The sequence below is a fragment of the Callithrix jacchus genome, chromosome 4 (genome assembly GCF_049354715.1).
Source record: "Callithrix jacchus isolate 240 chromosome 4, calJac240_pri, whole genome shotgun sequence".
Taxonomy (NCBI): domain Eukaryota; kingdom Metazoa; phylum Chordata; class Mammalia; order Primates; family Cebidae; genus Callithrix; species Callithrix jacchus.
Window position 1 is genome coordinate 37,227,710 of NC_133505.1, and position 12,109 is coordinate 37,239,818.

The 12,109-nt window shown below is 39.5% G+C and overlaps 1 non-coding gene across 1 annotated transcript; it reads left to right on the forward strand.

Moving 5' to 3' along the window:
- The first annotated feature begins 8,550 nt into the window (after positions 1 to 8,550).
- On the forward strand, positions 8,551 to 8,657 carry LOC118153267 (U6 spliceosomal RNA). The gene has a single exon (XR_004742524.2). It is a non-coding gene; the product is annotated as a U6 spliceosomal RNA (small nuclear RNA).
- The last annotated feature ends 3,452 nt before the right edge of the window (positions 8,658 to 12,109 follow it).

A 12,109-nucleotide genomic window follows, 5' to 3' on the forward strand; every position in this document is an offset into this window, starting at 1 on the left:
AAGGAGGAAATTATAGGGAAAGGTGCTGGGGTGGGGCAGAGGTGACATTGTGGGCGGGGTAGACCAGACCCAGCACTGGTAGCTGGTAGGAGAGAGAGGTATAATTCTTGACTAGAGCATGGACTCTAAAGGGTCAGTATAGTTACTGAGTGAAATGGGTTGCATATGTTTTAAGGACCTTAAAACCTGTTGCACTTTATCATTGTGAATAAAGGGAGAAGAAGGGAAACTTCATAATAAAAACAGACCCGGTGTAGTAGAATCAACAGTCAGCCCTGGAACCTGTTTTCAATACCCTTTACCCAGGTGTGAGCCCTCTGACTCCTGGATTCCCCACTCTCTGGCACCCAGTTCCCTCTCCTGTAGTGAACTGGGGTCAGGAGAAGAGATGGACAGATGGGCGGTGCTGAAGGGCAGTCAGTGACCTGTGCCTGCAGATGAGAAACCGCAGCCTAACTTGACAGGAGGTCATGCAGAAAGGAGTTTGCACCCAGAGCCCCCAGCTCAGGGTTTCCATCCCAACTCGATATTTCTAAATACTCAGGGCTCTGCCCAGTCTGGTTTGACCATGTGCCCCCTTCTCCACACTGTGGGACCCTGGCTATCCTCCAAACTCCACACCAGGTGGCACCAGGTTCAGGTTCATCATGGACACTGCAACATACGACAAGGCAACATTTTTGACCCAGCCGCTTTGGCAACTTGGTCCAGCCTTCTCTGGAGGGAGCCACCGAGACCTTTCTGAGGAGCTTGGACTGACGGGGAACAGGGCTGCGATCTCAGATCGGATTGGGGATGGACACCGGAGTCATCTTCTAACCACCGGATGGGCTCTAACCACGGAATTCAACTCTAACCACTGACTCCTCCAGAGAAGAAGAAAGAAGCCTCTCAGTACACCAAGATGAAACCATAAACCGCAGCCCAGGTAGAGAAACCTCAGCTTAAATAGTGCAGCCACTAGATGTCCGAGGCTTGTAGTCAAGGAGGAACCTGCGAGGCTGTAGCGGCTGCGAGATCCGAGCGCGCTCCCGCCCAGCGGAGGCCCCGGGCTCAGGGAACCGGAGCTGCTTCTCTACGGGTTCGCGGCCGTAGAAACCCTCCGCTCCGAATCCGGGCTGGCGTCTCCGGTAAGCCTTGAAACGCAGCTCCCGGGTGGGCCAGGAAGGCTGCCCGAGTTGGACAGCGCCGGCCGGGGCCTCCCTCATAGCCGAGCTGCCCGCCGCCCTCCAGGCCCAGCCGAGCCTGGAGGAGAGACCGGGTCCGCGCGGGTGCTGCCCTTGGTGCCTGGCGACCCCACGAGCCCCCATCTTCCAGCTCGGGGCAGTATGGCCCAATCGGGCGCTGTGGGGGTCTGTTAGGAAACCATTCTCTGCTTTGAGGACAGGCGCGGAGCTTCCCTGGGAGGAGGAGGCTGTGAAGGAAGAGGGGCAGACACGAGGCTTCTGGCCAGCTGCGCCTCAGGCCCGGGCCTCTCTGTGTCCACATCTAGAAAACTCACACAGTACACAAACACATGGAACTTAAACAAAGATGCTCGGCCAGTAATCGGTGGCTCATGCCTGTAATCCTAGAACTTTGGGAGGCGGAGGCAGGCGGATCACGAGGTCAGGAGTTCTAGACCAGCCTAACCAACATGGTGAAACCCCGCATCTACTAAAAACACAAAAATTAGCCGGCGTAGTGCGGCGGAACTGCAATCCCAGCTACTAGGGTGACTGAGACAGAAGAATCACTTGAACCTGGGAGGCGGGGTTGCCGTGAGCAGAGAGCATGCCACTGCACTCCACTCCAGCCTGGACGACAGAGTGAGACTCCGTCTCAAAAAAAGAAAAGAAAAGAAAAGAAAAGAAAAAATAAAATACTCTTGAATGACTAGTAAGTGAAGGAAGAAATTAAGAAAAAAGTAAAATTTCTTAAAACAAACGAAAATGGAAATACATCATACCAACTCTACGGGATACAGCATAGGCAGCACTAAGAGGGAAGTTTATAGAAAAAAACACCTACACCAAAAAAGCAGAATGACTTCAAATAAACAATTTGACAATGCACCACAAGGAACTACAAAAATAAGAACAAATCAACCCCTAATTTAGTAGAAGGAAAGAAATAATAAATATCAGAACAGAAGGAAATAAAATTGAGACTAAAAATGCAGATTAAGGAAATATAAAGTTGGTTTTTTTGAAAAGAGAAACCAAATGGACAAACCTTTAGCTAGACTAAGGAAAAAGAGAGGTGGAGGGAAAACCTAAATCAATAAAATCAGAAATGAAAAAGAAGACACAACCAGCTGAAGCCACAAAAATACAAAAATTCATTAAAGCAGTGGTGTCCAATCTTTTGGCTTCCCTGGGTCACTTTAAAAGAAGAAGAATTATCTTGGGCCATTTGTAAAATACACTAAAACTAAAGATAGGTGATGAACTAAAAAAAAAAATCACAAAAAACCTCATATTTTTTGAAAAAAGTTTACAAATTTGGGCCATATTCAAAGCTATCCTTGGAGCTCTTCCCTGTGGGTTGGGCAAGCTTGCATGGAGCCTATGATGAACTACTATATGCCAACAAATTGAAAAACCTCGAAGAAATGGATACATTCGTTAGGTACACCACCTACAAGATTGAATCATGAAGAAATAGAAAACAAAGCAATAATGAGTAATGAAATCAAAACCATAATAAATCTCTCTCATTAAAGACAAGCCCAGAGCCTGATAGCTTCACTGCTGAATTATAGCAAACATTTAAAGAATTAATGCTAATTCTACTCAAACTATTCAGAAAAATTTGAAGAGGAGGGAATGCTTTCAAACTCATTTTATGAGGCCAGGATTACCCTGATACCAAAAGCATACAAGGACACAAAAAAAGAAAACTACAGGCCAATATCCCAGACCAACATAAATTCAAAAAATTTACAACAAAATACCAGCAAACCAAACTCAACAACATATTAAAAAGATCATGCACCATATCAAGTGGGATTCATTCCAGGGATGCAAAGATGCTTCAATTTTGCAAATCAATAAACAAGATTCATCACATTAACAGAACCAAAAACAAAAACCGCATGATCATTTCAATAGGCGCTGAAAAGGCATTTGGTGAAATTCAACATCTCCATGATAAAAACCCTCCACAAACTAGGTATAGAAGAAACATAACTCAAATAATAAAGGCTACATATAACAAACCCACAGCTAACATCACACTGAACAGAGAATATTTAAAAGTCTTTCCTCTAAGAACTGGAACAGAACAAGATGCCAGATATTATCACTTTTATTCAACAGTGGCTGGAGCCTGACTTAGTGTGTGCCACTCCAGAATGGGCTTACACCCATAAACCCAGAAGCATTGTGGGCTGCTGACTCACCAGTGCATAGCGCACCCCAGATGGGCCAGCTGTCCTTGGCCTGTCAGGCCTCAGACCACGCCCAGCCTAGCTTTCTGGGGCACAGGGACACTGGTACAGAGTTTTAAGGATGAATTTACTGAATTTTGGTGCAGTGATGGGGGGAGGGTTCTTGAATTGGTTCTATAATCTATTTAGATTTAAAGGCACAAATGACTCTATTTCCAATAGTACAGAGAGTGCTAATACTCAGAATATCATCATCAGATAGACCTAATCAAATACTTATAAGATCTGGGTGACCGTATATTTGAGACCTTAGAAGACTTTGTTAAACTAGCAAGTATAAGGTGATTGGCTGATTGTTACCAATTGTGCTGGTTGAAATGGGGAAAGAAAAAGATGAACTCAGGGCTGCAAACTTTCAGCTCATGAGCCATATAAATCTAAAAGTTTTTGCGATTCCTTTGAATGAAATCTTAATCTCCTGTAGCTGCAGGAGATTATTTTTATTTCTGAAAAATAAGCCCCAGAGTCTCATCCTGTGGGTGGCTAAATTAAAACACAAAAGAAATCCCAAACTCAAAGAATATGTTTTTTCAGTGAAGGCATTGATTGGGAAAAAAAGGGATGCTGAAAATTGGAATGGGGACATCTGAGCAGATCCTGATGAAGCTAAAGACACTGAACTCCTAAATTCTGCTGAGAATTATTTGTCACATTTGGTGAAGTTAATCCAGCTTTGCCTTATGAAAATGGTCTTCTCTAAGGTGGTTGCCCTCAAGACCCTGTGTAAGAGTCAACATTTACCCCCAACACCACTCTGTGATCCAGATCAGTAAATAGCCTTAAGTTCTAGCATGTCCTGAAAGGTGAGGTGGAATACATCATTATGACGATTCAGTGAAGCAATCTGACAATGTGTACGAAAAGATTTAGAAATGTTTAAAAGTCTGTGACCTAATATTTATCACTTGTCTATGAATTTTTTTTAAATTCCAAACATAGAAGAATCTTTCTATCTAAAGATGCTTGTCAAAACATTATTTACAAGACAAAATGAAAGCAAGTGGATCCAAAAGAAGCTGGGTTATATCTTCTTATCTGAAATGGGATGTGGTTTGTAAAAGTGTATAAACTTTATGCAGAGTTTATAACATGGAAAACTACTTGTATAATAATACATTAAAAAGCAATATCTAAGATAACTCACAACATATAAATGCAACTAAAATTCAGCATATATAAAAATACATACAAAATAAAAATCAGCACCACTGCATAAGACAGCTCCAGGGATCACCATTTGCACTGCAGTCTACAAAGGTTCAACAATATAATAGCAGTGAGTTTTTAAAGAAAGGCTTACATGATATGTTTCCATCTATCTGTGCATTTTAAAGTCTTCTGTGATCAAATAGGGTTTCACTTTTGTAATATAAAAACATATATTTTAACATTAAAAATAAAACATTTGAAATAAAATAACAATGAAATAAGGCCAGCCATGGTGACATGCACCTGTAGTCCCAGCTACTCAGGAGGCTGAGGCAGGAACATCGCTAGAGCTCAGAAGTTCAAGGATGCAGTGCACTATGATCACAGTTGTGAATAGTCACTGCACTCCAGCCTGGGCAACATAGTAAGACCTTATCTCTGTAATAATAATAATAATAAAAATAATAAAACAGTAGTAGTCCAGATCTTCTTCCTGCATCAGCCTAAAGCTACTTTCTCATTTGAACCCAAAGGACAGAAATGCCTACTGAGGACTTCACCAGAAAAAATAAATGAGTTCTTCCTTCACAATCCATGATCCAATTTTTGGTTATAGAGTTGAGCTGAGCAATAAAGGCAACACTAAGAACACCATCAATATATAGATTACTGATTGTCATATATGTGGCCTTGTGTGTGTGTGTATATACACACATATATTACATATTATATATGTAATATATAATATGTATTATATATGTATATATACATATATAGTACACATACATATATAGTACATATATATGTATATATATAATTGTGTGTGTGTATACATGTACATATATACACATATATGTATATATATTATATATATACACACACACAATTGTATATAATTATATATAATTGCCACTACACCTGAAAGAAGGAGATGGATTCTTTTATTTCTCAGATGAAAATCTGAGCACCTGAGAACTTTGAGGCTTGGTCTGGACTCATTGAATGTCAGCCTCGAGAATTAGGAGACACTCAGCCTTCTGCAGAGCCCATCTAGGCAAGAGCCACAACAGTGGAGACACCTCAACAGCAGAAGAGCTGAGACCCAGGAACATTCACACTTGTAGAGGATCCACGTCCAGTGGAATATGACTGAAGGATGGGCAAAGGGTAAAGTCTAACTACTTCCTGGGGTGGCAGATGGTTGGGTCAGTCATGTCTTTCATTCCTCTGATGAGAACTCCATCCTGCAGAGACAAAAATCATACATTCACTGGTAAGCAGGATCCTTTTTAGAAATGCAAACATAAATTCCTTAACATTAAAGCCAAACATTTTCCCTCTGAGTAAGTCAGCTTATTTGGAAACTGCCCCTGAAGTTAGCCCCTGAGTTGCATCTGAGCATTTAGATCCAAAACAGACAGTCATTTTGGGGTTTCAACCTGCCTCATCTTGGACTGTGTTCTGAAAGGAGGCTTTCTACTTGTAGAAGAGCAAGGGTGAGCTCTGAATAGGAGATGAAATCCCAAGGGGAAAAGACAGACAGGCAGATTCCCAAGCAATCTTGGAATATATTTGCCAGCCTCTTTTTTATTGTGATAAAATACAGATAAAGACAAAATTTACCATTGTAACCATTTAAGTGTACAATGCAGTAACATTTAGTAGATTCACAGTGTTATGTATTTTCATCACCCTGGAAGGAAACTCTGTACCTGTTAAGCAGTCACCTTCCACCCCTGCCACCAGCCCCCACCACCATTAACCCAGTTTCTGCCTCTCTCGATTTGCATCTTTTGAATATTTTATGCAAATTGAACCATGCAATAAATGGCCTTCTGTGACCAACTTCCTTCATTTGACATGTTTTCAAGGTTCACCCAAGTTGTAGCATGTATCAGTATATTATTCCTTTTATGGTCAAATAACATTCCATTGCAGAATAGGTTACATGTTTTTTTTATCAGTTGATGAGCATTTTCTTTTACATTAAATAGAGAAAGCATTAGAGGATTACAAACCACCCCCTGCCCCCCACCAATACTCACTTTCCTTTTTACCTCTGAAGTTACTTTTAGCTGTGTACTTTTCTTGTTTCATATGGCTTCAAGTTGCTATCTAATATGCTTTTACTTCAGCATGAACTAAAAATCTTCTAGCATTAATTGTAAAATAGGTTTAGTAGAGACAAATGTCATCAGCTTTTCTTTACCTGCGAATCTCTGAATTTCTCCATTATTTCAGAAGGAGATTTTTGCCAGATATACAACTATCAGTCGACAGGTTTTTTTTCCCTGCACTTTAAGTTTGTCCTGCCAATGTCTTCTGAACTCCAGGGTTTCTGAAGAACACTGGGCTGTTAATCTCATGGAGGATCCTTGTACTCAGTGAGTCCCTTCTCTTGTTTTCAAGGTGCTGTGTTTGTCTTTGGCTTTTGACAGTTTGATTATAATGTCTCTCAGTGTGGACATCTTCGAATTTATGCTGTTCTAAAAGTTTGAGTATGTTGGATACCCAGATTCCTGTTTTTAATAAAATTTCAGAAGTTTAGAGTCTTTATTTCTTCAAATACTCTTTCTTCCCACTTCTTTCTTCTCTCTTCTTGGGACTCCTGAAATGCATATGCTTGATGTTGCCTCTCATATCTCTTCTGTTGATTTTTCTTCATACTTTTTCCCTTCTGCTCCTCAAATGGGACAATTTCAATTGACTTATGTTTGCATTTACTGACTCTGCATTCTGCATACTGAAATCTGCTCTTAAAGCCCTCCAGCAAATCTTCTATTTTGCTTCCTGTACATTTCAGCTCCAGAATTTCATTTGGTTCCTTTTCACAGTTTTTATCTCTGTATTGATTTTCACCATTTAGTGAAATGTAGTTCTCCTGATTTTCTTTAGTTATTTGTCCATGGTTTTCTTCAGCTCTTTGACTATGTTTAAGACAGTTGATTTAAAGTCATTGTCTAGTAAGTCAGTCCAGTGCTTGGCATTCTTTAGGAACAATTTATATCCATTACTTTTCCTGTGAATGGGTCATACTTTCATACATATGTAACTCATGTTTTTTGAAGTTGAAAACTAGACATTTTGATATTATAATGTGGTAACTGAAAATTATATATTCTAAACCATTTTGTACAGACTGTATTCTTTATTGTGTGTGGTCACTGAAGTCTCTGTTCTTTTAACTCAGTGGTATTCTAGTGTTTTCACAGAGATTTCCTTAAATGTCTTGAGCCAAAAAGAAAAGATTTCCAATCTTTTCACCCAGGCTTTGTGGAAGTTGGGATCATGCCTTCAACAGTCAGTTGGGCAGTTTACAACTCTGCCTTTGCCTTTACTTCTTGTTTGTGTAGTATTGACAGTCAGAGATGTAAACAAGGGACCTTCTTGGGTGCCTTGTGAGCATGTGCCCCTCACTAGTCAATTACAAGGCTATCTACTTTCCCAGTAATATGGGAGCTTTCCAAAATCCTACTTCCCCAGAGCATCTCACTCCCATCTTTCCCTTCCAGTCTTTTCTGCATATCTATTACTTTCCTCAATTGATTTTTGTTTGTTTGTTTGTTTGTTTGTTTGTTTGTTTGTTTTGGCCCCAGAGGTAGCTGCTGACTCATTGGCTTTTAAAAGCTTTTTATTTTATTTTTTATCAAATGCTCTCTAGCTTGATGACTCTCTGCCCTGAGACAGATTTAAGTAGGGGGAAAAAATGCAAAATTTCTGTTCATCCTTCGGGGAGTTGCCCAACAGGAGAGAAAAAGAAAAAGAATTCTTTGAGAGCAAGATCTGCTCAGCTCCATCTGGCACCAGGAACCCACACTGGGAACCCAGGCTGCTGTCTTCAAGACCACTGTTGACCTGGAGAAGGAGAAATGGGCCAGGGGTTAGTTGTGATCCCATTAAACTCTGCTACTGAATTCCAGTTATTTTTATTTTCTGCATTCACTTGGTTGCTATACATTTTTGAATATTTTGTGCTTGCTTTGGCAGCACATATACTAAAATTGGAACAATACAGAGAAGATTAGCATGGTCCCTGTGCAATGATGACATGCAAATTCGTGAAGCACTCCATAAAAAAAAACTTTGAAGACTTTTCAGAGTTTCAATACACTTGATTGTCAACCCAATCAGAATATCTGTTGGTGCAGCCCAAGAATCTGTGGTTTAACAACTCTCCTCAAGATTGTGTGTGTGTGTGTGCACGCACATGCATGTGCACTGTTTCACAAGCACATTGTCTCTTATGCCATCCCTCTTGTGTTGGGCTGGGCTCCTGGAGTTTTCTATGCCACCATGTTCTCTCATGTCACTCCCCTCAGCTGGTTTTGAATTGTGCTTATGCATTGCAATTCCTGGCCTGTTAATTATTTCCAGGAAACATTTTTACTTGGTAAACATTCATCAACCTCCTACCTTATCCTGGCTACTGTACTGCATGGACTTGAGTATGAGAAAAAGAAATCAAACTTCCTCAGACCTCATGAATGGCACAGCCTAGGTAGGGATGGGAAGATGGATGAGGAGATAATAGTACAACATATTAAGCACTTTACATTATGTTTTTATTTGAATGCTACATTATTAATATTTTATAATGACAATATTGATTTATGTGTACCTATGATTACCTTTCTTTCTTTCCTTCCTTCTTTTTTTCTCTTTTCCATCCCTCCCTTTCTTCTTTCCTTCCATCCGTATTTTATGACCTAAATATTTTTAGAGTAGGAATTTTGCCAATAAACCAATGGCCCCATTATATAAAAGTGTCCTTGTTTTATTCTTGAAAGATGGATTTGCCAGCCACAGATTTCTCCTTTCACATTGCTTTTCCCTGAGCTCTTCTATGATGCTCTTTCTTCTGATTGCTGTAGGTAATTAGGAGAAATCAGCTACATTCGAACCCAGCTCCTGTTCAGATGATCTGTGTTTCTGCTGTGGCTACCTTTAAGTTCACCATTTGTCTTTAGCATCTGACACTCCAGGGCGGTATGAGCAGAAGTTGTTCTCTTTCATTCACAGAGTTATGCACACATTTGCTTAATCTTTAACCATAATCATTTTATGGAATGCCTCCTTCCATTTACTCTCTTTCCATTTTCTAGGAATTTAACCAGTGTTAAACCTTATTCAGCCATCATATTCACTGTGAAACCCAGAATAATAACTTCACAAATATATCCAAACCTTAAGCCTCAAAACTTTTAAAAATGTTACCTTACAGAACAAAAGGGACTTACAGATATGATTATGAGTTTGGACTTTGTGATGGGGAGATTATTTTGGATTATCTTGGCAGGCCCAATCTGATCACAACTTCTTCTTTTATTTTAATTTTTATTATAAATTCCAGGGTATGTGTATAGGATGTACAGATTTGTTAAATAGACAAATGTGTGCCATGATAGTTTGTTGCACCTATCAACCCATCATATAGGTACTAAGCCCAGAATGCATAACTCTTTTTCCTAATACTCTCCCTCCCCCAAGCTACTCCATGACAGGCCCCACTGTGTGTTTCCCCCCTACCTGTTTCATATGTTCTCATTATTCAGCTCACATTTGTGAGAACATGTTTTTTTGTTTTTCTGTATCTGAATTAGTTTGCTGAGGATAATGGCTTCCAGCTCTATCCATGTCCCTGCAAGGGACATGATGTTATTCCTTTTTACGGCTGCATAGTATTCCATGGTGTGTATATGCCACATTTTTCTTTATCCAGTCTATCATTGATGGGCATGTGGGTTGATTCCATGTCATTGTTATTGCGAATAGTGCTGCAATGAACATACGTGAACACGTATCTTTGTAACATAATGATTTATGCTCCTTTCTGTGTATACCCAGTAATGGGATTGCTGGGTCAAATAGCATTTCTGGTTCTCAGTTTCTGAGGAATGGTCACACCATCCTCCACAATGGTTGAACTAGTTTACATCTCCACCAACAGTGTAAAAGCATCCTATTTCTCTGCAAACTCACCAGCATCTGCTATTTCTTGACTTTTTAATAATCTCCATTATGGCTGGTGTGAGATGCTATCTCACTGTGGTTTTGATTTGCATTTCTCTAATGGTCAGTGATGAGGAGCTTTTTTTTCCATAGGTTTGTTAGCCGTCTTCTTTTAGAAAGTCTTCTTTTGAGAACTATCTGATTATGTCCTTTGCTCACTTTTTAATGGGGTTGTTTGTTTTTTTTCTTGTAAATTTGTTTAAGATCCTTGGAGATTCTGGATATTAGACCTTTGTCAGATGGCTATATTGCAATTTCCCACCCCCACTTTGTAGGTTGTCTGCTCATTCTGGTAATCGTCTGTTTTGCTGTCAGAAGTGCTTTACTTTAATTAGATCCCATTTGCCAATTTTGGCTTTTGTTCCAATTGCTTTTCATGTTTTTGTTGTGAAGTCTTTGACTGTTCCTATGTCCTGAATGGTATTGCCTAGATTTTCTTCTAGGGTTTTTATAGTTTAGGGTTTTACATTTATGTCTTTAATCCATAATAGTTAATATTTGTATAATGTGTAAGAAAGGGGTCCAGTTTCAATTTTCTCCATATGGCTAGTCAGTTCTCCCAGCACCACTTATTAAACAAGAAATATTTTCCTGGTTGCTTGTTTTGGTCAGGTTTGTCGAAGATCACATAGTTGTACATGTGTGGTCTTATTTCTGAGTTATCTATTCTGTTTCATTGGTCTATGTGCCTGTTTTTGTACCAGTATGATGCCATTTTGGTTACTGTAGCCTTGTAGTGTAGTTTGAAGTTGAGTAGCATGATGTCTCCAGTTTTGCTCTTTTTGCTTAGGATTGTCTTGGCTTACAAGCTTTTTTAGGTTCTATATGAATTTTAAAATAATTTCTTCTAATTCTGTGAAAAATGTCAATGGTAGTTTAATAAGAATAGCATTGAATCTGTACATTATTTTGGGCAGTGTGGCCATTTTCATGATATTGATTCTTCCTATCCATGAGCATGGAGTCTTTTTCCATTTGTTTGTGTCATCTCTGATTTCCTTGAGCAGAGGTTTGTAGTTCTCTTTGAAGAGGTCCTTCAATTCCCTTGTTAGCTGCATTCCTAGGCATCTTATTCTGTTTTTTACAACCTTGAATAGAAGTTTATTCATGATTTGATTCTCTGCTTGTCTGTTGTTTGTGTATAGGAATGCTTATGACTTTTTCACACTGATTTTGTATCCTGAGACTTTACTGGAATTATTTCTCAGCTTAAGAAGCTTTTCTGCTGAGACAATTGTGTTTTCTAGATATAGGATTATGTCATTTGCAAACAACAGCAATTTGACTTTTTCTCTTCCTATTTGAATATCCTTTCTTTCTCTTACCTGATTGCACTGGCCAGAACTTCTAATACTATGTTGAATAGGAGTGATGAGAGAGGGCATCTTTGTCTCATGCTAGTGTTAAAGGGGAATGCTCCCAGCTTTTGCCCATTCAGTATGATATTGGTTGTGGGTTTGCTATAGATAGCTTTTATTATTTTGAGGTATGTTTCTTCAATACATAATTTTTTGAGAGTTT